We start from the raw sequence: 23,018 nt of genomic DNA, 5'->3' as shown, positions 1-23,018 counted from the left end.
ACTTCCCTCTAATCCTTGTAGGTACATCATGAATAACAAGGGTGACAGAGGACACCTCTGCCTAAACACCCGTTTTACCTCTGCAGGCTTGGATACCTCTTTTTCCCACTTTATAACTGCCTTGTTACCTTTATAGATATCCTTTAAAATATTAGTGACTCCACACCTAGTGTGTCCAGTATTCCTCACAAGTCCTCTTGAACCACGCTATCGTACCCTCCCTTGATATCCAAAAATGCTAGCCACAGGGGCCTGTGTTCCTTTTCTGCTATTTCAATGCACTGCGTCAGTGAGAACAGATTGTCTTCCAACCTTCTGTGTTTCCGAAACCCATTCTGCAGTTCCCCCAGCACCCCTTCATCCTTTATCCACGCCTGCAGTCTTTCTTTCATAATCCGCATCCGGTACTCTGTTCAAGGAGGTTCTATAGAACCTCTGGAGTAGTAATCCCGGGCGCCGCCAATGGGAGGAAGTGAAGCCGCCAGCGGCCATATTGCTAGAGGAAAAACAGGGCGGAACCGCCATTGACCGTAATGGAATATGTGCGTTGCGAGCGTTGGTTTGCAGTTCTATGATAAAAAATGAGGTGGAAACCACTTTTAGGTTACACCAACGAATGCTTTTTCTTGTTTATTAAACAAATCATTTTATGTACCCATTGTCAGCTGCACACTATCAGATCAATCTGTTGTCGAGGGATGCTTCGCATATTGAGCTTGCTGGGGCACTATTGCAGTACAAAAGGGTTCTAGTATATATTGGGGTTTTAAAAATGTGCCTGCACATGTTCAAGATTAAGGGGAATGCGACATTTGCTCGCCTCTTTCATATATGTGCCTTTGTGTGTGTCGACAGATTACCAGACAATATATATAAAGAAGTTGAAATAATTAAAGCTTAAGTTAGAAAGGACAAGTAGTTAAGTAAACTGGGAGTCGCCAGTACTTTTTCTAGAGTTATCGAATTCTAACCAATTTACAGGCGGAACCAAAACCGAAGCACCATTGTCGCAAGCAACCGACAAACTCGAGGAGACATACCCCAAATTAACCGTTTATATCCTAGCGAAAATTCTGATAGAAAAACTGATAGGCTATCATGTTATTGACAGTTGTATCAGTCTATGAGTGTGTCAGTCTATCAGTGTACCAGTACTGGTGTACCAGCCTATAAGTGTAGTATTCTACTCTGATAGGCCCACAAGAGAATCTGTGTTTAGCCAACTGGCAGGTGCACCGCTACATCAGAGCAAGCAGGACACAAATATGAACACAGAAATCAAACAAAATATTTTATTTGATAAGCCATTCCTTGGTTAATCTTTTGATTTCATGAAGTCATTAATTTTATTTGCCAAAGCTTTATTGAGGAGCTTCTTCATTTGCTCAACCTTTCCAATCAGAACGGTGTGCTTCAAAAAAATGGTTGAAGAAATCTGCATGATCAAAAACAAAGCAAGTTACAGGCACTTATTAAGCGACAATTATGTGCACTCTAAATAGAGGAGTCAATATGACAAGGAAATAAGTAGGAGTGCTACCAGTCTGTCTCTTTAATATTGTTTAAAATTAGTTTGTGGATTCTTGCATAAAAGTACCCAGCTCCAGTAAGCAAAAGCTACACTTGAAGCTTGAGTAAGTAATTATAACACAAGTTGGCAGTGAAACCTCGGCTGATTATCTGCAAAAATGGAGCCACCAACTTCAATGAATTTTGGTCAGATTGCAAAATTTCACCTACCTGAAAACACAGCATATGTTTCTTTCTCCAAGGGAGATTTCGCCTCCCCTTTAGACCGATTGGAGGCTGCGCCAGTAACACTTCTACCGACTAGGCCTGCTGTATAAAAAATGGCAACGGCCACTTCACGAACCAAACGGGTCTGTCTTTTCAAGCCCATGGGGTGATTGTACAACCTTTTGGGAACGGCAATTCCTTTGCTCCGATGCACTTATAAAACAAGTCAAAGATGATGTGCACACATTAGTTTGTCAATGCACATTTTCTCATTAAAGCAAAGCAATATATCTTCAAGACAAAGCATACTATAGTTTTATGATACCTCTCTGTCAGTGGGCACATAATTGATAAGCGGTGCAGCCTCCCTCACACTTGAGTGGGCTACTTCAGGGCTGTCCATGGTCACTGTGGTGGTTCCAGCGTGGCAGCACATAGTTGTGGCAAAAGTGCAAGTCATTTCTGTTTTTGAGGCTTGCGGCTACAAAACCCACAAAGGACAAGGTTCTTTGCTGCAATGAAAAAGTAGAGTGTGCAGAAACAAAGTATATTGCACCCTTAATTGTCACGGTAGCATCTTAGGTGTGCATGGTCAAATAATATATATGATAAACATAGCATGCAATTGAGATATACAATTAAAGTGTAATGATACGTTGCATGTCACGTCTCAAAACCATGGTGCGATTATAGGGATGCCGTAGTGGAGGGCTAAAAAAAATGCTGACCAAGTGGTGTTCTTTTTAATATCCACCACACTGTGAAAGTTGTAAAAGCACATTTTCAAGTGATTAGAAAAACATGCATGCATCTCTGCCACCCATGAGCTTACATTGCATTCCGCTTTTCAGCAAAATTGCACGCTATAAGAATAAGGCAACTTGCTGCTGCATACAACCCTATCAGCAGTGCGTTACAACAGCTTATGAAGAAATGATAAACCTTTTTGGAAATTTTTGCTGCGAAGGGCATTTTCCAGTAGGCTTATTCTTTCTAATACCTTTGTATTTTGAGCCCTCAGCATATATATTCACTTCTTTCAGAAGCTCTTCCTCTGTTCTTTTTTTCAGCATCAGCAGGCCTCGCTGCTGCTTCTTAAAATGGTTACTGACGTGCTTTGTCTTCGGCTTAACAGCAGCTTGAGGTCGTGTTTCTTACAAGTGCAGACAACCCAACACACAAATTTCACTGCTAGTTCGCAAGCACAAACAAGGCCTATATCCGCACAAGCAAAAATAATTTTAAACCAGTCACTTGTACAAAAAAATGTGACTGAGCTGCGCTCATACCACGATAGAATAAAATACAAATAGCTCTTCAGCATACTGCAACTTTACTACCGCCTTCAATACGACGTTCCGGCGCCCGCGCAGTGGTGGAGCAGCAATGCTCTGATATATTTACTAAGGGGGCGGGGAGTATATCAGAGCATTGGTGCTTCATGTGGGACACGGCACCACGTGCAGAGCAAAATTGGCTGTCGATTGTAATTGCACTGCAGTAGCACATCAGCCGCAATGTCAACGATAGCCAAACTTGGCTGTCGCTAATAATTACGCTGCAAGTAGCATATCAGCTGCAGTGTGACCAATTGCAACTTACTTTTCAAACGACTCATTGTCCACTTCATTTTAACTGCAGCTATCGAAGGAGTCGCAATCGGGTCTGCGGAATGGTCATTTTTCTGTTGCATTCCTTGCATCAACCTCGGTGCCTAAGAAAATATGACCAGTAAATAACTTGTTTTGTTTTGTTTCCCTGGGCGGTTGGCTCATACCCACTCAGGGAGATTGGCCAAGAAAGTGTAGTGCAGTTTTTCTGTGATCATTTTAACTATGTCTAATGAATTGGTATTATAATAAGACTAATGTAAAAATAAAAACAATATAAAAAGAGCTAACAGAAAAAAAAAATCAAGTTGAGCAATTTTGAGATTTGAGGTGTTATGATTACCACTCAGCTGCGTTTACTTCACTCTGCCCTGGGGAGTAATAAATAATTTTTTTGATTGAAGATCACAAAGGTGTACGCTTGGTTGCCTGAATATAATCGCAAACGGCATTGAAAGTATCCCTGTGGCAATGTCCCAAAGCTGAGGCGCCAAAGCTTAGCGCCGTTTCCGCCGTCAATCTAAGGCCTATTTTCCGAAATGGCATAACTAGTAACCTTTTTCTAAGTATCTCGTAGCGGCGACAATACAAAAAATAATGATCTAGTGATTCCATTTCTCCGCAGAATGCGCAGAGGGGTGATGTTGTGTGACCAGCTCTGTGTAGATACAGGTTTAGGGGGGGGACACGACATCGAAATTTAGTAATTAAGACTTCGAGCTTTCTGGACTGACTCCAGTGGGGTTGCCATGGAAACATGAGGTGGTTATAGTCTGTCCATGTAGTTACTTTTTCTATCGTATCAGTGGAGATTGCTGATTTTCGATATCTTATAGCCGTGATATATTCAACATCTGGCAGTATGGACAAAACTGGCCCATCAAGTGCGGCTCGTGCTAAGGAATCGGCCAATTCATTTAATCTTAATCCACAGTGTCCCGGAACCCATAGTAATCTCATGAGTCTCAACTGCGGGGGTACTAATGTTTTGAATGTGTTTAGAATTCGAGAGTTCTCTGAAGCTGTCAGAGCTGCACAAACTGAAAGAGAATCCGTCATTATTACTGCGTTGTTTTGATTTGATGGAAGTTTTTGAAGAGCTAAAATAATCGCCAAGAGCTCCGCTTCAAAAACTGGAGTAAAATCAGGCAGTCTCACTGAAAAGGACCAGTCAAGCAAATCAGAGGCAATGCCTACACCTGCCTTTTGATTATTTACGGAAGCATCTGTGGCTATTATATTTTTAGTTTCTGCATGCTCCAAGTAATCTAATAATATGTCATTTAAAAATTTGAGGGATTGTAATTTGGCGTTTTGGGGGAATATATCATCATACTCAATAATAACATGACAATTCGAGTCATTAGTCTCAATTACATTTCTAATGTTCACATTTATACTTTGTAGACTTTTTTGTACAAACATTATCTGAGGTGTGTGAAACCGTGGCCAATGAGCAAGAAAGAAGGCGTCTGGGTTTGCAATAAAAGCATATTGAGATCTTCTTGCCGGTAAGCTATAAAATTTTAAAAATGCTTGTACGGTCAAAATTCGAAATCGACAAAGTAGTGTAGGCAGGCACGCTTCCTGGTACAGTACGTTGATAGCCACAAATCTAGGGAGTCCCAGACACATTCGCAGTGCTTCTCGCTCCAAGACAACTAGAGGTTTCGTTTTATAAGCAGGGCCACCCGAGAATAATATGCAGCCGAATTCCATGATGGGGCGCATGTACATCTTGTACAACGTTATCAAGGTGTGCCTCCGTAACCCATATTTCCGGTTACTTAGCTTGTGTAGTAAGCCTAGAGCCCGCTGTGCTTTGGTAGTTATATACTCTATGTGTGGACTCCAGTTAAGTTTGTCATTATAAATGATTCCCAAATATTTTATAGAGTCTACTTGCTGGATGGGTTCCTGTTTATATAGAATTGAAATTGAGATTGGTTCTGCAAGCGTAAATGCCAAGAGCGCGCTTTTGTTGACATTTAACGATAACGAAATCGACTGCAACCAAATTTCTAACATGTTAATATATCTTTGTAATTTAAGTTGTAATGAGTAAATACCACAGTCAGCAGCAAAGAGTGCGATGTCATCAGCATAAATGTAGACAGTAACTTCTTGATCTGTTGGAATTGTGCTCATTAAAGCATTAAATAATATTGGAGATAAGACTGCTCCTTGGGGAACTCCGCGCGTTTGTTTAAATCTAGATGAGGAACATCCATCCTTGACGCAGTAGAATTCTCTTGATTTTAAGAATTCTGCCACCCACTCAATAAAATATTGTGGAAAGTTCAATCTCTCTAGCGTATTTAACAATATGAAGTGCTCCACACTGAAGTGCTCCGCCTTGGCTATGTCAAGCGTTACTAAAGCAGCGTATTGCCTTCTTTTACGCGCGAGCTGTATTCGGCTCTCTAAATCAGCATGGGCACACCAAATTGAGAAATCACTACGAAAGCCGATTTGGTTCGGTTTTATTACTAAATTGTCTGCCATCCAGATACTTACTCGGCTATGTAGGACCCTCTCTACTAGTTTGACCATGTTAGATGTTAGAGAGATTGGTCTGATATTATCGACTGTTAATCCTCCACCCGGATTTTTCAGTATAGGAATCACCTTTGCTATCCTCCAATCCTGTGGCACCCATGAGTTTTTTAAGGAGTAGTTAATAACATTGGCGACGTCTCGAGGCGATAAATTGAACAGAATTTTAATCATGGGTACTGCGATTCCATCTGGGCCAGGAGATGCACAGGGTAAATGTTTAATCACGTTGGATACTTCAGTCTGTGTCACTTCTTCAAAGTCAGACTTTGTCGTAGACTTGTACCAGTTGTTTGGCACTACTGAAGTGAATCTGCTTTCCAGATCTTTACCGATTGCCTCTAAGGTGGTGGTCATTTCTTGTGCCGACAGATTATCACAAGCTACATCAACTGGTGATGGCAAGATTTTCCGGGCCCTCATATATCGGAACAGTGCTTTCGTATGTTTAGGCTTCGACAGGTATTCATAATGTCTTCTGTCATGATCTTGTTTAGCTTGAGCTACCGTTCTTTTAAAGCCCGCAGCAATGAATTTATAATTGGCCCAGTTTTGTGGGGATTGATTATGTAAGAGCTGCTTCCAAGCTGCCTGACGTCGTCGGTGCTCTCTTGTACATTCATCATTCCACCAACGGCTATATACTCTTTTTGTGGATTCAACAGTAAATTCGGCTCTTTTGTAGGATCGTTTAATGACTGTGTTTATTTTCAGTGCTTTTTTATCATCGCTCTCTTCCGAGTGAAAAGCAGTGCTGACTTCAGGTCATTCCTAAATTTAGTGTAATTTACAAATACTCTTACATTTGAACAAGATGGAATTATCGGACAAGAAATTTCAAAACTTATCGGTAAGTGGTCACTGTTGGTGCCACAGTCCAGCGCTTTCCAAGAAAAAGTAGTAATGGCTGAACTGACAAAACTTAAATCTAAGGCCGACCTGGAGTGATTACGAATAAATGTGGGGGTTCTGACGTTGAGGCACGTCAGGTCATTAGCCATTGTCTACTCCCACAAGCGTTTCCCACTAAGATCAGTTCTAAAACCCCAACTCGTGTGGTGGGAATTAAAGTCTCCAACTAAAACTTTGTCTTTGCACCACGATTTTGTAGCTAGATCCAAACTTCGTGTGTCTTGAACTCCATCCGGAAAATACATATTAACTAAAGTGAAAGGAGTGCAGTTGGGCAGTGGAATGTCTACTGCCAAAATTTCGCATTCAGGCGACATATGTTTGTATGAGCATTTGACTTTCATACTAATTCTATTATTAATAAAGAGAGCTAGACCCCCACCTCTCGATGGACGGTCTAATCGAAAAGATTGGAAGTTATTTAAATGGAACAAATTATGTACAGATAGCCATGTCTCTTGTAATGCTATAACATCGGGAGCGAATTTAGAAGTCAAGTATACCAAATCCGTAGATGCAGAATGGATTGATCGGCAATTCCAATGGAGAATCTTAAGCGACCCTATGGTTTCGAAAGAGCTGCTTCCGCTATAGCTTTCTCTAGAATGCTTTCTTTCAAGAAATCCCTCTTTGAAAGGCTCTCCTTTTCTTTCAGATACTTTTTGTTCTTTGTTTGTTTCGGTGAGTTAGTTTTCCTTGACACAGGGGATATAGATCTCTTCAGGGACCTAGGGTCCAAATCCATGTCATCGGAATCTATTGTATATGCAGCTTTGTCCTCACTTACACTCTGTATATCTACTGCAGAGGGTGCTGTAGACGGAGAATACGATGGTGCGGTTTCAAATTCCTCATTTTGGCTGTGGACGCCTATTGCAGAGGCTCCTGCGGGCTGATAATACGATGGCGCAGTTTCAGATTCACTGTCAGCTATTGGTCGTGAACTCTCAACATGTTGGGATACTAGGCCTGACTCTCCCGCTGTACCAAATATGCGAGTCATCTGGTTAGCCAAAATTTGAGATAGAGAATCGCAAAGGTTAGAAGTCAGTCGTTCCATGGCTTTTTCTAGAGCCTTTTCTATGGCCTCCGCTATATTCAGGGAAATCGACCCATTTATTTCCGAGAGATGTCGTGCTGCAACACTGGCATACCCCTGAGTTCTAGTCTGTATTTCCGCTATGGCTTCTCATCGAGAACAGCACCTACGCCCTATAATTTCAAGAATTTGCATTTCTCGAGCCTTTGCAGAACAATCAGGATTATCTGCACAGTGTTGTTCGTTGCAGAGACAACATTTCTCTTCTTTAGCTTTGCAGTAATTTGTTTCGTGGTTGTCACCACACACTCGGCATCTGAGTTCTGACCTGCATCCTTTAATAGTGTGACCGTATCGCCAGCACTTCGTACACTGGAGTGGTCGCAGTGATAGCGGTTCCACTCTGTATATTAGTGGCCATGCCTTGATTTCGCTTGGGAGATTCGCTCCAGCAAAGGTTACAATTACCGACTCAGTCGGCGTCTTCTGCTTCTCTACTAGTCGTGCACACCTATAAACGGAAATAGCACCAGTCACGGCAAACATCTCTAATACCTGAGACGGGGTCAAGTTAACATCGACACCGCGAACAATACCTTTCACACATGCCAGATGCGGGGGAATAAAGGCGCTCACCGGATTGGTCGCGAAACTCGAGCACTTCAATAGGTCTTGGACACAGAGCTGATCAGATGAAAAACATAGAATACCACCTCTGCCGAACTGGCGGACCTCTGTGATGCTGTGAAAGTGAGACGTCGCAGCTCTAAGCTCCGCCTGGATCACTTTCGGATTCTTCATCCGAATGAAGCCGTCATTGCTAGGGACGAGGGCCACAGGAACTGCGGGAATGCCGTTGCGTAGAAACTGATCCACTGGTATTTCCTGTGGCGGAAGTGAAGCAGACCAGAGGCAAGCCCCTGGTCCAGGTGAAGAAAACTGCATCTAAGTGAACTTTCTAGCGCTAAAAGCGCTTACTTAGCTGTAAAAGCACTATAGGAACACCTAATAAATACAAAGAAACCACAGCCACTACACAAACTTAGGCCAAAACCCTAGAGCAAGCACGACCAGCTACTTGCGTGTTCGAGCGTTCAGCCGGCCATGTTCCACGCTTAGCAGTTTGGCACTTCCTCCTCTTTGTTTCTCTCTTTGTTCCTCCTCTGACTGCTTCCTCCTCTTTGTTTTCGTATTGGGAATACAAGAGGCGCGGACCTACCGTAAAGCTTAATCACTTGAGCGTGATAGTGGCCGCAGTGTGTGTTATCCTTCCAGAACACCCGGTACCACTTGTGAGGATCAAAATTACCCGTATCCTTCAGATTGATGTACTTACATGCACTTACCGGGACTATTAATTTTTAATTATCATCGCGAAACCAAACATCTTGGAAAATTGCGAGTGTAAAGGCGCAATACTGAGCAATTAAGAGACGCAACAATAGGTCCGTTCGATTCACCTGCACCAGTCAGAACCGGTTCACGGCTGTGCACGTGAAGTTCAGAAATTGTGCAGCGTGAGTTCAGCGGTGCAGGCACAGCACGACACCCGAAACGAATGACGATGTGCCGACAAGGTGCAGGCCTTATTTCTTTTCGGTTAATTTACACCATTCAGCAAACACCGACCTATGGCGAAACGCACATGCGGACAGTTTATGAGGCGCAAACATCTTGAAAATACACACTGCATTTGTAGAGGCGGGTACGGCGCCTAAGCCACCTACGTCTAAGTGCTGCGTCGTCTGCTCAGCTGCACGCGCGCCTGCACCAAGCCGGCACCGTCAGCGGAGGAGGTGCAGGAAAATTGTGAACCGGTGCTGCACCTCTTCTGCACCTTTCGAAACGAATGGCATGGTTCAGCGGTTGTCAATGCTGCACCGCTGAAACGAATGGTAAGGTGCAGCACCTCGTGAACTGGTTCACGTGGTGCAGGCGAATCGAACGGACCTAATGTTCACATGCGCTAAACATGCTCCAAGGCCGCTACGAACTTGCTTTTGATGACGATGGCAGTGACCAACGCCTCCTCTAAAAAGATGCCTGAGGAATGGCTCGCGCTCCCAGCGGAGTTGGCCTGCCTTCAGTTTTAAACAAGCTCCGCGCGGTGGCGCTCGCGACTGACACTATCAGATATGTAGAGTCCGGGGCATAAATAAACGTAGCCACGAGCGCCGAGCCAATTCAGACATAGGGTATATTAACATGCAGGGTGGTAGGAACAGGCTGAAGTGGCAAGAGATAGAAGAACAGCTAAGGGAAGAGAGGCCGATGGTATACGGTTTTGTAGAAACACATCTCAGGGACATGGAACAACCTCCGAACAATCCGGACTACGCGTGGGAATATTGTAATAGAACAGAAGGCAGCAGAAAGGGGGGTGGTATTGGGGCATTCATTCATAAAAGTACAGACTGGCAAAGGGTCAAGCAGGAGTGCAAGGAACATTTATGGCTAAAAGGGAAAGTGGCAGGTCAAATGACACTTCTTGGTTTCGTGTACTTGTGGACGGGAGCAAAGGCCAGAGAGGAAAACCAGACAATGGTACAGTGTATATCAAAGGACATTCAGGAGTTAGGAAGAGAGTGCGAGATAATTATACTAGGAGACATGAATGCGCACATAGAAGATATAGATGGGTATACCGACCCGGCAGGCAAAATGATCATGGATATGTGTGAAAGGCTTGATTTGATCATTTGCAACAGTACCGAGAAGTGTGAAGGGCAAATAACATGGGAGGTAGGAAGGCTTCAGTCGACGATAGATTATGCACTGATGTCACATAGGATGTATGATAAGCTCAGGGGAATGCACATAGATGAAGTCTGGGTAGCGATCACAAACGTATCAAGCTAAGTTTTGGAAGAGCAGTGAAAGTGGGAAGGAGACAAGATGAGCAACTACAGGAAAATTTTTATCCGGAAAGGCAAATTGAAATAGCAACTAAACAAATTGAGAAAGTAATCACAGAGGATAATAAGACAGTGTGGACATACACGAATCTAATTAGACTCTTTGAGCTAGAGCTTGCTAAGTCGCGTGACAAGTCACCCCAGAAAAGAAGACACAAACCCAAAAGTTGGTGGGATGAGGAAGTTAAGAGAGCCATAGCAAAACGTCAGGAAGCCTCTAGGGAACACAGACATGCTAAGCAGTGGGGTGAACCGACAGATGATGTTGAAAGAAAATGGGCAACCTTTCTAAGCTGTAGAAGGGATGCATCCCTTCTGATCAATGAAAATATTAGAAGGAAGGGAGCTCAGTGGCTGGCAGAAGTACATAAAAAAGATAGAAAGGCAGCTGCGAAATTTTGTAACCATCTAAACTCCCTAAGAAATGAGACGAGCCTAGAGCAGAGATTTATAACTACAGCCCAAGGTGCTAGGCTAGAAGGGGACGAAGCTATTGAATATATAAGAACAAAAGTGACAGAAAAATTTCAACAAAGAAGTACTTTATGCACCACAATAGACAAGGACGAATCAAGTGGTGCAATGGCTCCATTTTCACAACAAGAGTGGGTAAGGGCTGAGAAAAAGGTTCCTAGTAGTACATCAACAGGCCCAGATGGCATTCCAATTAGGCTGATAAAGACATTAGGCCCGAAGTCTAAGCAGGCTTTGAGAGAGGCAGTGAGCACAATAATAATCGATGGTGAAGTTCCCGACGGATGGAAACTTAGCAGGATGAGCATGATCTATAAAGGAAAGGGGGACAAAGCTGACATAAACAACTACCGTCCTATAACAGTGACATCAGTGGTCTACAGGCTGGCGATGCAGATTATAAAGGAAAGACTGCAGGCGTGGATAAAGGATGAAGGGGTGCTGGGGGAACTGCAGAATGGGTTTCGGAAACACAGAAGGTTGGAAGACAATCTGTTCTCACTGACGCAGTGCATTGAAATAGCAGAAAAGGAACACAGGCCCCTGTGGCTAGCATTTTTGGATATCAAGGGAGGGTACGATAGCGTGGTTCAAGAGGACTTGTGAGGAATACTGGACACACTAGGTGTGGAGTCACTAATATTTTAAAGGATATCTATAAAGGTAACAAGGCAGTTATAAAGTGGGAAAAAGAGGTATCCAAGCCTGCAGAGGTAAAACGGGTGTTTAGGCAGAGGTGTCCTCTGTCACCCTTGTTATTCATGATGTACCTACAAGGATTAGAGGGAAGTGGACTGGGCTCATAAACCTCTCTTTCGTCAAACAAGGAAAACTCATTGAACAGGCACTACCAGCTATAATGTACGCAGATGATATAGTGCTAATGGTGGACAACAAGGAAGATTCGTAGAGATTGGTGGATATCTGCGGTAATGAGGGAGATAGGTTAGATTTCAGATTCAGTAAGGGAAAATCAACAGTCATGATTTTTAATGATAACGAAGGTAGTGAGCTTAGAATACAGGAAATCACGCTAGAGATAACAGATAAATACAAATATCTGGGCGTATGGATAAGCATTGGGACCGAGTACCCAAGGGAACACGAAATATACGTGACAACTAAAGCTAACAAGAATGCAGCAGTGATGCAAAACAGGGCACGGTGGAATTACAATAGGTGCGATGTTGTTAGAGGAATATGGAAAGGGGTCATGGTTCCTGGGCTGAGGTTCGGCAATGCGGTCTTGTGCATGAGATCAGAAGTTCAAGCAAGATTAGAAATTAAGCAACGTGGAATAGGTAGGCTTGCTTTAGGAGCTCACGGGAATACACCAAATCAGGGAGTACAAGGTGATATGGGATGGACATCATTTGAGGGCAGGGAAGCTAGCAGCAAGATAAAATTTGAAAAGCGATTGAGAGAAATGGGGGAAGAGCGTTGGGCTAGGAAGGTTTTCAGCTACTTGTACATGAAGAATGTCGATACAAAATGGAGGAAGCGAACCAGGAAGTTGACTGGTAAATACTTAGAAAACAGCAGGTGGCCAAACCAAAAAGAACTATCGGTTAAGAAGAAAGTGAAGGAAACGGAGACTGACATGTGGAGAATGGGCATGATTAAGAAGTCCGCACTAGAGGTCTACCGAACGTTTAAGCAGGAAATTGCCAAGGAAAGGATCTATGATAATACTCGGGGTAGTTCTCTACTGTTTGAGGCCAGAACGGGAGTACTGCGAACCAAGACATATCGGGCCAAATACGAAGGGGTAGACACAATATGCAGTGCGTGTGGAGAGGAAGAAGAAACTGCCGAACACTTGATAATGTTCTGTAAAGGGCTTCACCCTATAATTCAGGATGATGGATGATAACAAAGCGATGTATGAAAGAATAAAAACTGAATAACCATTACAAAAATCACCCAACATTCATTTACAACACAATCAGCACATCCGATTTAACATTTCTGTTTAAGACAATATACGCAGATTATCAGTTGTTAGTTTCCATTTGTTCATCACACTTGGAAGGCGGTAATGAAGTGTTTCAAATCCATAGTTTGTGCGAGGACAGGGTACGTGCCAAGTCTCTGTATACCGAGTAACGCGACTGGCAGGATTTGGTTGCAAGGTGGCCAAGGTGCGTAAAAAGATACTTCCTCTGCATATTTCTGAATTAAAAGCTGACAGAAGCTGGTATTCGTGATAACATGTAATTCCTAAAATTCTATATTTTGCAAATATTGAAGCAGTGTGTGCGTTATAGGATACACCTTCAATGCACCGCAAGGCATTTTTTTGTAACACGACCAGGTTCTTTAGATATGCTTTAGAGCCTGTAGACCATACCAGACGCAAATGTGAAGAAAAGAGAGCTTTGTACACTAATATTTTTTTGTTTCACAGGTAGTATGTTTTGGCATCAACGCAACACACCTAAAACTTTAGAAAGTTTGTGACTAATGTGTTCGGCATGGTAATTCCATGCCATGTGTTCGTGAAAATGGACATCGAGGGTTTTAACTGTTTGACAAAGTTTAATTTCAACGTTATTAAGTATTAGTTTGAGAGATGTTTCAAATGACCTGGCTTTCGCACGGAACAGTACAGCCTTGTTTTTAGAGCAATTAATGTGTAGAGAATTTGCCACAGTCCAGGCATATATTTTATTTAGTATTTCATTAGCAGAAACAATGAGGTCATCAGCCGTTTCCCCAGAAAAAAATATACTTGTGTCGTCCGCGTAGATTACATATTCTATAGAGCTGCTAGCTTCCCTGCCCTCAAATTATGTACATCCCATATCACCACTGTAGGTGGTGATACAGTGGTGATATGGTAGATGTTCTGTGATATCACCTTGTACTCCCTGATTTCGTGTATTCCCTTGAGCTCCTAAAGCAAGCCTACCTATTCCACGTTGCTTAATTTCTAATCTTGCTTGAACTTCTGATCTCATGCACTCACGAGATCAGAAGTCATGATCTCATGACTCCGTTAGCGTACAGCGCCACTACTGCATGCATCACCGAACGGTGGTGGCGGAGAGCGGAGACGACAGACTATTCTAGGAACAAACACGCACGCAAACATTGATTGCGCTGTCGTCGATTATCACGGAGGAAGCTCGTGTCGATTATCAGCATTCGTAGCGCCACCGCTACCCCTTGTGGGGATCTCTTTCTCCACCGTAGGTGTCATCAGTGTCATTCATCGTCCGCCTCTGATTTAGCGGCCGTGTGGGAACCGAGACTTCGATTGCTCTCCTATATAGGTGAGGTTGGTGGCCTGGGAAACTGTGCATATGTGTGAATATTATTCATGCGGACAATTTAGCCGGACTTTTTTATTCAGAAGTTGTGTGGTCGTGTGCTTAGAAGGCTCGCCGAATATACGGGCGTGTTAAACGTCGGAGCAATGGACTGGCTTGGTTCAATAGCGGATCGCACGTGGTTCTTTTCGTCCGTCGGTCCAGAACACCGGTGAGCCGCATTTTCCGTGTCCCCCTGTCGGTTTAAGTAGTCTGGTGAAAACCCTGTGGCGCGTTACGGTGTCCACGTCGTGACCTGTGCTGACTGTGCGGTACGTATTCGCGGCGTGATCGGGCTATAGGTGGCAGCACCGTCTCCGCGAAAGTGTGGATAGGCTTTCGGCGGCGCGTATACGAATACACGCAGCGGCACTTCGTTGCATGCGGTCTCAACCGATATGGGCGAATAAAATGCGTTGACTACAGTTCACTGTTAATATCTATGCTCTGCTATACTGAATCGGTGCACGACGCCTATGCAACGTTAACATTACCCGCGAGTAAAGCGCATTCTGCCTTTTCATAGGGATGCTCGCCCTGGGTGACTCTTCACCCGAGTGACTTGTTGGGCGAGTTTGTTCATTCTTAAGTAGCTTATGGCGCGAAAAAACACGAGAGAAGGACAAGCGCAATCATTCTCTTGTATTTTTTTTCATGTCATAAGCTATATTGACTGTTCACGCTTTCTCACTAAATCACACCTTTACTGTGTTGTACGTGGTTAGCTTGTGTTCCGCCTGCTACGCACTGCTGTAGCGTGACTGAACTACTTATTTACATCGTTGTCATCTGCATACTACAAAAAAAAAAGACAAAGCAAGATTGTAGAGAGCCCACATATCTGTGCGATTAGTTCAGTACCACTGTTCATACATTATACCATATGCCTGTAATTTTTTTTTTGTCTCTCATTCTGTTCACCATGAAATGTAGGACAGTCGATAAGCCTAGTCAGGGAAGCTTAGTGGCTGACGGCACTTTGTGCTACACTGCATTGACCACGTGTGCACACGTGTTCTTGTGCACCAGTAAAAATCTTATATACATGAGTTCAACAGAAAGCTTTCATCAATGGATTACGTACAACAATGACCTGGTTAATGGGATAAGCAATTTTTTTTTTCAGACAAAGAAATACCATTGCCTTTCATCAGTCAATAACAATGCCACAAACGCTAAAAACATTGTAAAAAGATTAAATTTTCAGTGAAATTATACGGCAATATATATAAGGCATGCCGTCTGGAAAAATTTTCAGCGTCTGGGCTCTTTAAAGTACTCATAAATCTAAGCACACGGTAGTGTACGGCAGCTCTGTTTTAAATGCAGTTTAAGTATCAATGTGTCACAGTTTATGTGATAGTAATATTTCTCTGTAGTGGTACCATGGCCAGATAAACACAACTAAGGTACCTCGCATGATCTATAAACTGCAGTGCTGTAGTGGTACACATACCAACAGCGCGCTAGTGCAACACCTAAAGCTTGTGTTTTTTTTTTCTACGTCCTAGTCTCTATAAAACACGCTGCATTCACACATCATTCAATAGTCCACATGTTTGGGAGGATGCCAAGAACATTTTTCGATGTGCTTGAAACAGAAAATTGCACACACTCTGAATTTATTCTGGTGAATGGAGGGTACGGGGACAATAAACAGCACTCTGGAAAGTTGCACTCGCCGATCTTATTACAATGCATTAGGAGCCAAGCAAGACCAAGTGATTTCGCACATCATTTCAAGCATACATAGAAACAGTTACACTCACGCTAACATGACCGGACAAACCACACTTTGAGAACGTGCATGACGTACGAGCACATAGAAACACGACATGGCTAGCAGAGAATGCAAGGAGCAATTCGCACCTTACTGTTTTGGCCAGTTGCCGCCAGGCGGCGACTCGGCTTGATATCGCGGTCAATAGTACCAAGCTACGGAGATGATCATGAAGACTTTCTGGACACATGGACCGAGAGAGACAGTGGCACTCATTTGGCAAGTCTCATTTAATAGTTGCCTAGCACGTGGGGCAAGGGTGATAAACACGTTAGCTAGGAGAAAACCAAAACTTGTTAGCTTTACCAGAATTAACAGCCTCTTGTTGCTTGCGAATGATATAGCTGCGGATAATTTGACACGACAGAAGACATGAATGTGGCTTCTCTCGCGGAGCTTTTGTTGAGAGCCCTTTACTTAAGAGGTAAATGATATATGCCTATGCGTGTGACGTGTCTGGAGATATCGATGCATGAAATGCCATTTGCTGGTCTATCAACTTATCAACTGCCTAGCTGCTTTATTTTTGTCTCTTGCAATAATACCACATTTACTTCACTGTAACGCTGGGGGGTGACTTATTATTGCATGTGAGAAGAAAATTTAGGTATCAAAGGTCGACTGTAGGAAGTGAAAATCTAGCAAAAAGCTCTCCCTACATTCCAGTAAATACAGCATATAAATTTTTAAAACTGGTCTACCTACCTACCTGCCAACCTACCTACCCACCCACCCACCCACCCACCCGTCTGTCTGTCTGTCTGTATATCTATCTATCTATCTATCTATCTATCTATCTATCTATCTATCTATCTATCTATCTATCTATCTATCTATCTATCTATCTATCTATCTATCTATCTATCTATCTGTCTGTCTGTCTGTCTGTCTGTCTGTCTGTCTGTCTGTCTGTCTGTCTGTCTGTCTGTCTGTCTGTCTGTCTGTCTGTCTGTCTGTCTGTCTGTCTGTCTGTCTGTCTGTCTGTCTGTCTGTCTGTCTGTCTGTCTGTCTGTCTGTCTGTCTGTCTGTCTGTCTGTCTGTCTGTCTGTCTGTCTGTCTGTCTGTCTGTCTGTCTGTCTGTCTGTCTGTCTGTCTGTCTGTCCGTCCGTCCGTCCGTCCGTCCGTCCGTCCGTCCGTCCGTCCGTCCAGCTGCCTATGTCGGGGTGCTCTCGTAATCAACCCCCTTGAGGTAGTATACCAAAATTAATATGAGAGGGTAACATGATTTAACGAATGTGACTCACTGGTCATGACATGAATAATGCCACAATCCCATCGTGGTACGTCTTCGAACACATTCCACTAGACACGTGGCACATACCTGGGGGCAGAGTTATTCAATCGTATAAGTTGCGAAACTCCCAATAGGCACCATGTATCGAAATTCGAACACATCATTAGCCCCCCATTTCGGGAGTGAGCAGATTGTCCGCCACCTGTTGATTATGACACCGACTATTAAACGCCTTATTTGTGTTTTGTGTGGCCGCTCTTGGGTGGCGTGGCAGTCGGCTAAATCCTGAAAAACTGGGCCGACCGCGTGTCCAGATTTTGGAACACAGTTTCGCAACTGGTGTGATAGAATAACTCTGACCTGCTGGTGGGTCGGTGCCATAGGTTATCGACAGTTTATATCTACCTAGGGACGGCAAGACCGAGAGGAAAGGAAAAATTCATTCTAGAAAGAAAAAAGCGAGAACAGACACACATATTTTTAACGCATGAGTGTTAAAAAAAAAAAAGCAGACATCAGCAGCTTTCACTTTACCCGATGAACACAAAGATTAAATGTCAGGGTTCCAGTTGGTATCGAACCCTAGCATTCTACCACACAGCCACGCCAAGCCTCGGTACTGCTTTGAGAAAAGACACCTTTGGGGGCAAAGTTGGTGAAACGCAAATTGTGATTGCCGTGCTGGCAGTGTAATTTTATAAACATTACATGTGTACTCTTATGATACAGCCGTCTTGTCGGGTTAACATCAGTTGTAGTTAAGTGCCATCCACTGAAGTAAATTTATGTTGTAGTGTCCAGGGCTACCATCCTCGCGAGCACTAGAGTTTCGTATTAGCTTACCGCTAGTGGCGTTGCTAATATCCATGTTGCTGTTGGCACCGATATGAAACTGTAAACAACTGGTTATATAAAACATTCGTGGCTGTTTAATGTATGTCTGTGCATGCATTTCTACGTATCTTTAGCATCACTTAATAACGTGTCACTCAATAAAAAAATTACAACTCGGTTGCCTTCCATCTGCACAACGCTGATTCCCAAGATACGAAAGATCTGCCAAATTTTTTTACTTGTCTTCGTGCATTTGATGGTTTAAGAGAGGGAGAGAATAAATTGGGAGAAAGGCAGGGAGGGCAAGCAGAATTGTAACATTTGGTTCGCTACCCTGCTCTTGGGGGAGGGTAGCTCAAACCAAGCCCTTAATACTATGATGCATGCTAAAAAGCGCTGGGGCAGGGTTGAACCATCATGTTGCTAATTGATCAGAAGGGAAATTATTGGGGCCACCACAGAGGTTTCATTGATTTACTTCCCAAAAAAATTCAAGGTACTGCCTTGAGTGAAGCTCTGTGTTGGGAACAGGCTGACTGTGTTTGAAGTTTTAGCTTTTTGTGAGATATCGACTACGCCATAATTTGTTATTTTTTTTCAAGTAGGACAGCACCTGCACCGCCATTATTATCTTGAGTGAAGCTCTGTGTTGGGGACCGGCTGACTGTGTTTGAATCTTTCGCTTTCTGCGATATATCGGCTACGCCATAATTCTTGATTCTTTTTCAAGTAGGACAGCACCTGCACTGCCATTATTAATTTTTCCCTTGATAAACGAGTTACCCACTATACATCGATAAAGTATTACAAGCACTTTATTGGTGCTGTAGTACGTGGCTGATGACAAAGAAGAATTAAGGCTCAGCGTTTTAAAGAGGGTGGGAAACCACTGATACCTTGTGTGACACGTAGTTAATATTGTACTCTTCTGGCAAGCTATACTACGTAAGCTAACGTGGTTCCTTGCCTGACGTGATGTCTGTAAAGGGTCCTCCTGCAAGTGAGCTTAAGTCACAGGTCCGACCCTGTGGTAGAATACTTGACTGCCACACATAGAGCTCGGGTTCAATTGCCATTCGATCTATAATATTCTTTTTTATCATTTCGTTTGTTTTTCATGTCTGTCGGTTACGCCACTGATGGTGATGTCACCCAACGTAGGAGCCCAAGAACTGCACTTTGATGTAGCCCAAAATATTGCAGCTTCAGCAACAGTGCACCTTGCTTCAAAAGAACTGTAGCAGGCAGTGTGTGCAGATCATATTAAAGGGGAAGGATTTCTTTGTGACCACTTTTATTTATCCAGTTATGCACCTGTGTCTGATCTTCCGAAAGCATAAACTGGCACAGGAGGACACGAGTGTGTGCAAACACTACAACGTGTTATGCATACCTCATGAAGCCATTTGTAGCAAATGACACAGCCCATGGTATACGTGTGTGTGCTATTGTGTATGACAGTACAGAGGGGTCCACTGTTAAAGGGAACACCGGAGCGCGTGTCTGGTTCGTGCCACTGCCGGCCGGCAGCGGCAACTAGTTTCACGCAAAAGCAGTGAGCACTGTGGGCGGTGCTCATTTGTCATCTCCTAGTTGCGGCTGCACTTGAACTCATCGAGAAGCGCGGCTAAACTTGCAGAATCTTAAAAATAGTCACATTGCTTTGAGCCAGAAGGGAAATGACTGGAATGATCTATAATCATATAAATATCACCTGACACACCAGCTGGATTGCCGTCTTTTGATCACCTTCTCAGATAAGAAATTGCTCGCCTCGAGAAAGCTTTTCGGTTATGACAGGTAAAGGTGCTTGTATATTCTTTGTTCAGCTTACACACTAAAACAGATCGAATCTACATTAGTGCACAATAGGCGCTCTGCAAGGAAAAATATTCTTTAGCAGTTACGCTATAGAAAAAAGACATTCATAAAAAACTAAGTCATGCTTCTTTAACCCTCAGAAATATCCCTGAGGTAGTATACTTAATATAATCTAATTTCCTTTCAGCTTTGTCACAGCTTTCCATCTGAGCGTGGCCATGCAGCCTGCGGACAAACTTTAAAGCGTGAGAACAGCTGGCTTTGCGACTAGCTGAAGCATGGCCGCAACTGGAGCAGACGACAAACGAGCGCCGCCCATAGTGCTCACTGCTCCTGCACCATACTAGTTGCCGTTTCAGGCCGGCAGGGATGCCGAGCAGACGACATGCATTCCAGTGTTCCCTTTAACAGTGGACCCCTCTGTACATCCCAGCAAATTGTCTTTGGCAATCTGAATGCTTTAAAGAGCTTTAGCGGCGAGAGAAGAGAGACGGCGTCGAAGGCGGCCAACAGGGCCGTGCCGATCTCGCCACTTTATTCCACGCCGGAAGCGGAGCCGCGGCGGCTGTCAGCGTCCGACATGCCAGGCTAGGAGCCTTGACCTCAGCACGGGGTCGTCGTGACCGTCTCGCCTCTCCTTCCTCGACAAGCTTATCTGGCTGAAAATCTGGTGCTGGCATTGTTGACGAGTCAAAAACATCATTGGAAGAAAAAAACTACATATCACACTTTGAGCTGGAATCAAACAAAGGCTTGGCAGTGAAGTGAAGTGTTACACCACAGACCAGTGTTTGAGACTTCTACTTAGGACTCTGCACATTCTGGGCCAATTGTAGTTGCATTACCTGTTTTTATAGGTATGTAATAAACATAGCCTATGCATGATGTGCTGAACTTTTGCTCAAATAAGCCAGTGAACACTACTTGCCATATTCACACCATCAGCATGCACTTCATTACGATAACACTGAACAGTGAGCAACATACACGTGTCGTTCACCTGCTTGGCAAGCCTGCGATATTGTTATGTGCCGCTCACCTAGAGAACGAAGAAGAAAGGGGACTAGGTGGTGCCTGCTCTCGCCATCTTGGTTGTTTTTGCCCACACTACTGTGGACTGTAGATATTGTAAATACGCCCTTTTCTGTCATTCCCCCCATTTGGTGGAAGGTGCGGGGTACCCACTTTACGCAAGACGGAACTTTGCAGTGGGCGTCTTTTTGGACAGACCATCATGTTGACAAACAATGCCGTCAATCCAGCCCCCGCTATGCTGAATTCACCGAGCCATGTTGTGACCCACTCCTGCGACTGGCCTCTTCTGCGGGGCTGATAATGTGTATGTAGAGCTGGCTGGCCTACGACGAGCTCGCCAGCATGACCAATTGCTGGGATCCGACTTTCATGCTCGCAAATGTCAAGGACTACCTCAGGGCTAGTGTGTGAGTGTGTGGTTCGACACGCACAAGAAGGAGCTGACCAGCTGGGATGTATGCAAACAAATAATGAAAGACCTTCTCGGAAAGGCTGTTGCACGCCAAAGATCCGCCCAGAAGGAACTTGCGTGCCGGGCCCAAACCACAACGGAGCAGTACATGGTGTACATACAAGATGTCTTAGCCTTGCGCCGGAAAGTTGACAGCCAAATGCCCGAAGCTGATGAAGTCAGCCACATTCTCAAAGGCATCGATCTGGAAGCCTTTCACTTGCTTGTGTATAAAGACTGCTCTACCATTAAAGACAGTATCAGCGAGTGCCAGCGGTTCGAAGAAGTAAAGAGCCTACGAGTCGTGCAGCAATTTGTTCAGTTGCCTAACACTGCCACCACATCATCGTGCGAAGACGTCCGGATTCAGCCACCACCCAGTACCGAAAACTTTCTGCGCCTTGTGCGCCGGGAGATCGAGGCAGCAACTCCATCTGCTCCCCAGGCTCATTCTCACGAGGAAGCCCGCTCGACAGTGTCACTAATCCAGGCAGCCATGCGCGAAGAACTCGGAAATGCAGGCGTCCAGCCGGTATGTGCCCTAAGTCGTCCTGCTTCATACTACTGGCCACAACAGTCTTATTCCATGTACCCTGATCCGAACCAGTGGCGCACGCGTGATGACAGGCCGATATGTTTCAACTGCAATGGCGTCGGCCACATTTCCCGCTATTGTCGCTACCGTTGGTCATCGTCCCCTCGTTCATCATACCGTCTAGACGACACCAGATCCTCCCCTTTGCACAGCCATGAGGACCCACCGAACCCTAACGTCCGAACATTGATCTCGCGTTACCATCGCTCACCGTCCCCTGAACCCAGCGACGTTCTGGGTCACCTATGTCTTGTCGCTCCCATTCACCTTTCCCATGCCGTCCCTCCTGAGAAAACTGACCAGTGCAGCTCCCGGAAATGATGCTGCATTGACCTATCGACCTGAAAATGATCTACTCTGGCAACTCGGCAAAACCTTTTGGACGTTGAAGTAGATGGCGTGCCTGTTTAAGCGCTCATCGACACAGCTGCCCAATTATCAGTCATGAGGGCTCAACTTTTTTGCTGTCTCTGTGAAGTCGTTATACCCGCCTCATCACCTGTTACTCGCGTAGCTGATGGCCTTACATCTACCGTCCTTGGAATGTGTTCTGCGCGTGTGAGCTTCGATGACCACACAAGACCTCAGTCCTCTTTGCTATTCTGTACGAGTGCCCTCATGACCTTATCCTCGACCATGACTTTTTTAGCGCGCATTCTGGCCTGATGGAGTGTTCTTCTGGTTTGTAACAGTTAGAGGTTCCTGGTATACCTG

The 23,018-nt window shown here is 44.3% G+C and overlaps 1 protein-coding gene and 1 long non-coding RNA gene across 7 annotated transcripts in view; one reads left to right on the top strand and one right to left on the bottom strand.

The window, feature by feature from the left end:
• Window positions 1-23,018, top strand: part of LOC119166781 (methylthioribose-1-phosphate isomerase) — a 373,314-nt gene that overhangs the window by 59,327 nt on the left and 290,969 nt on the right. Inside the window, exon 1 of one of the 6 annotated variants that reach the window (XM_075882516.1) lies at window positions 14,366-14,518. The exons of 4 other annotated variants lie outside the window; for them this stretch is intronic. The gene's annotated coding sequence lies outside the window, so the exon portion shown is untranslated. Of the gene's footprint in view, window positions 1-14,365; window positions 14,519-14,555; window positions 14,727-23,018 lie in introns of those variants that run through there. One more of the 6 variants, XM_075882517.1, reaches the window with a different exon arrangement.
• On the bottom strand, window positions 1,279-9,184 carry LOC119166783 (uncharacterized). The gene is made up of 2 exons (XR_005109143.2): window positions 3,340-9,184; window positions 1,279-2,249 (listed from the first exon to the last, which is right to left on the bottom strand). It is a non-coding gene; the product is annotated as an uncharacterized LOC119166783 (long non-coding RNA).

The sequence above is a fragment of the Rhipicephalus microplus genome, unplaced genomic scaffold (genome assembly GCF_043290135.1).
Source record: "Rhipicephalus microplus isolate Deutch F79 unplaced genomic scaffold, USDA_Rmic scaffold_12, whole genome shotgun sequence".
In the NCBI taxonomy this organism is placed as follows: domain Eukaryota; kingdom Metazoa; phylum Arthropoda; class Arachnida; order Ixodida; family Ixodidae; genus Rhipicephalus; species Rhipicephalus microplus.
The sequence above is the reverse complement of the archived record's forward strand: the minus strand, read 5'-3'. Positions and strand labels throughout refer to the sequence as shown.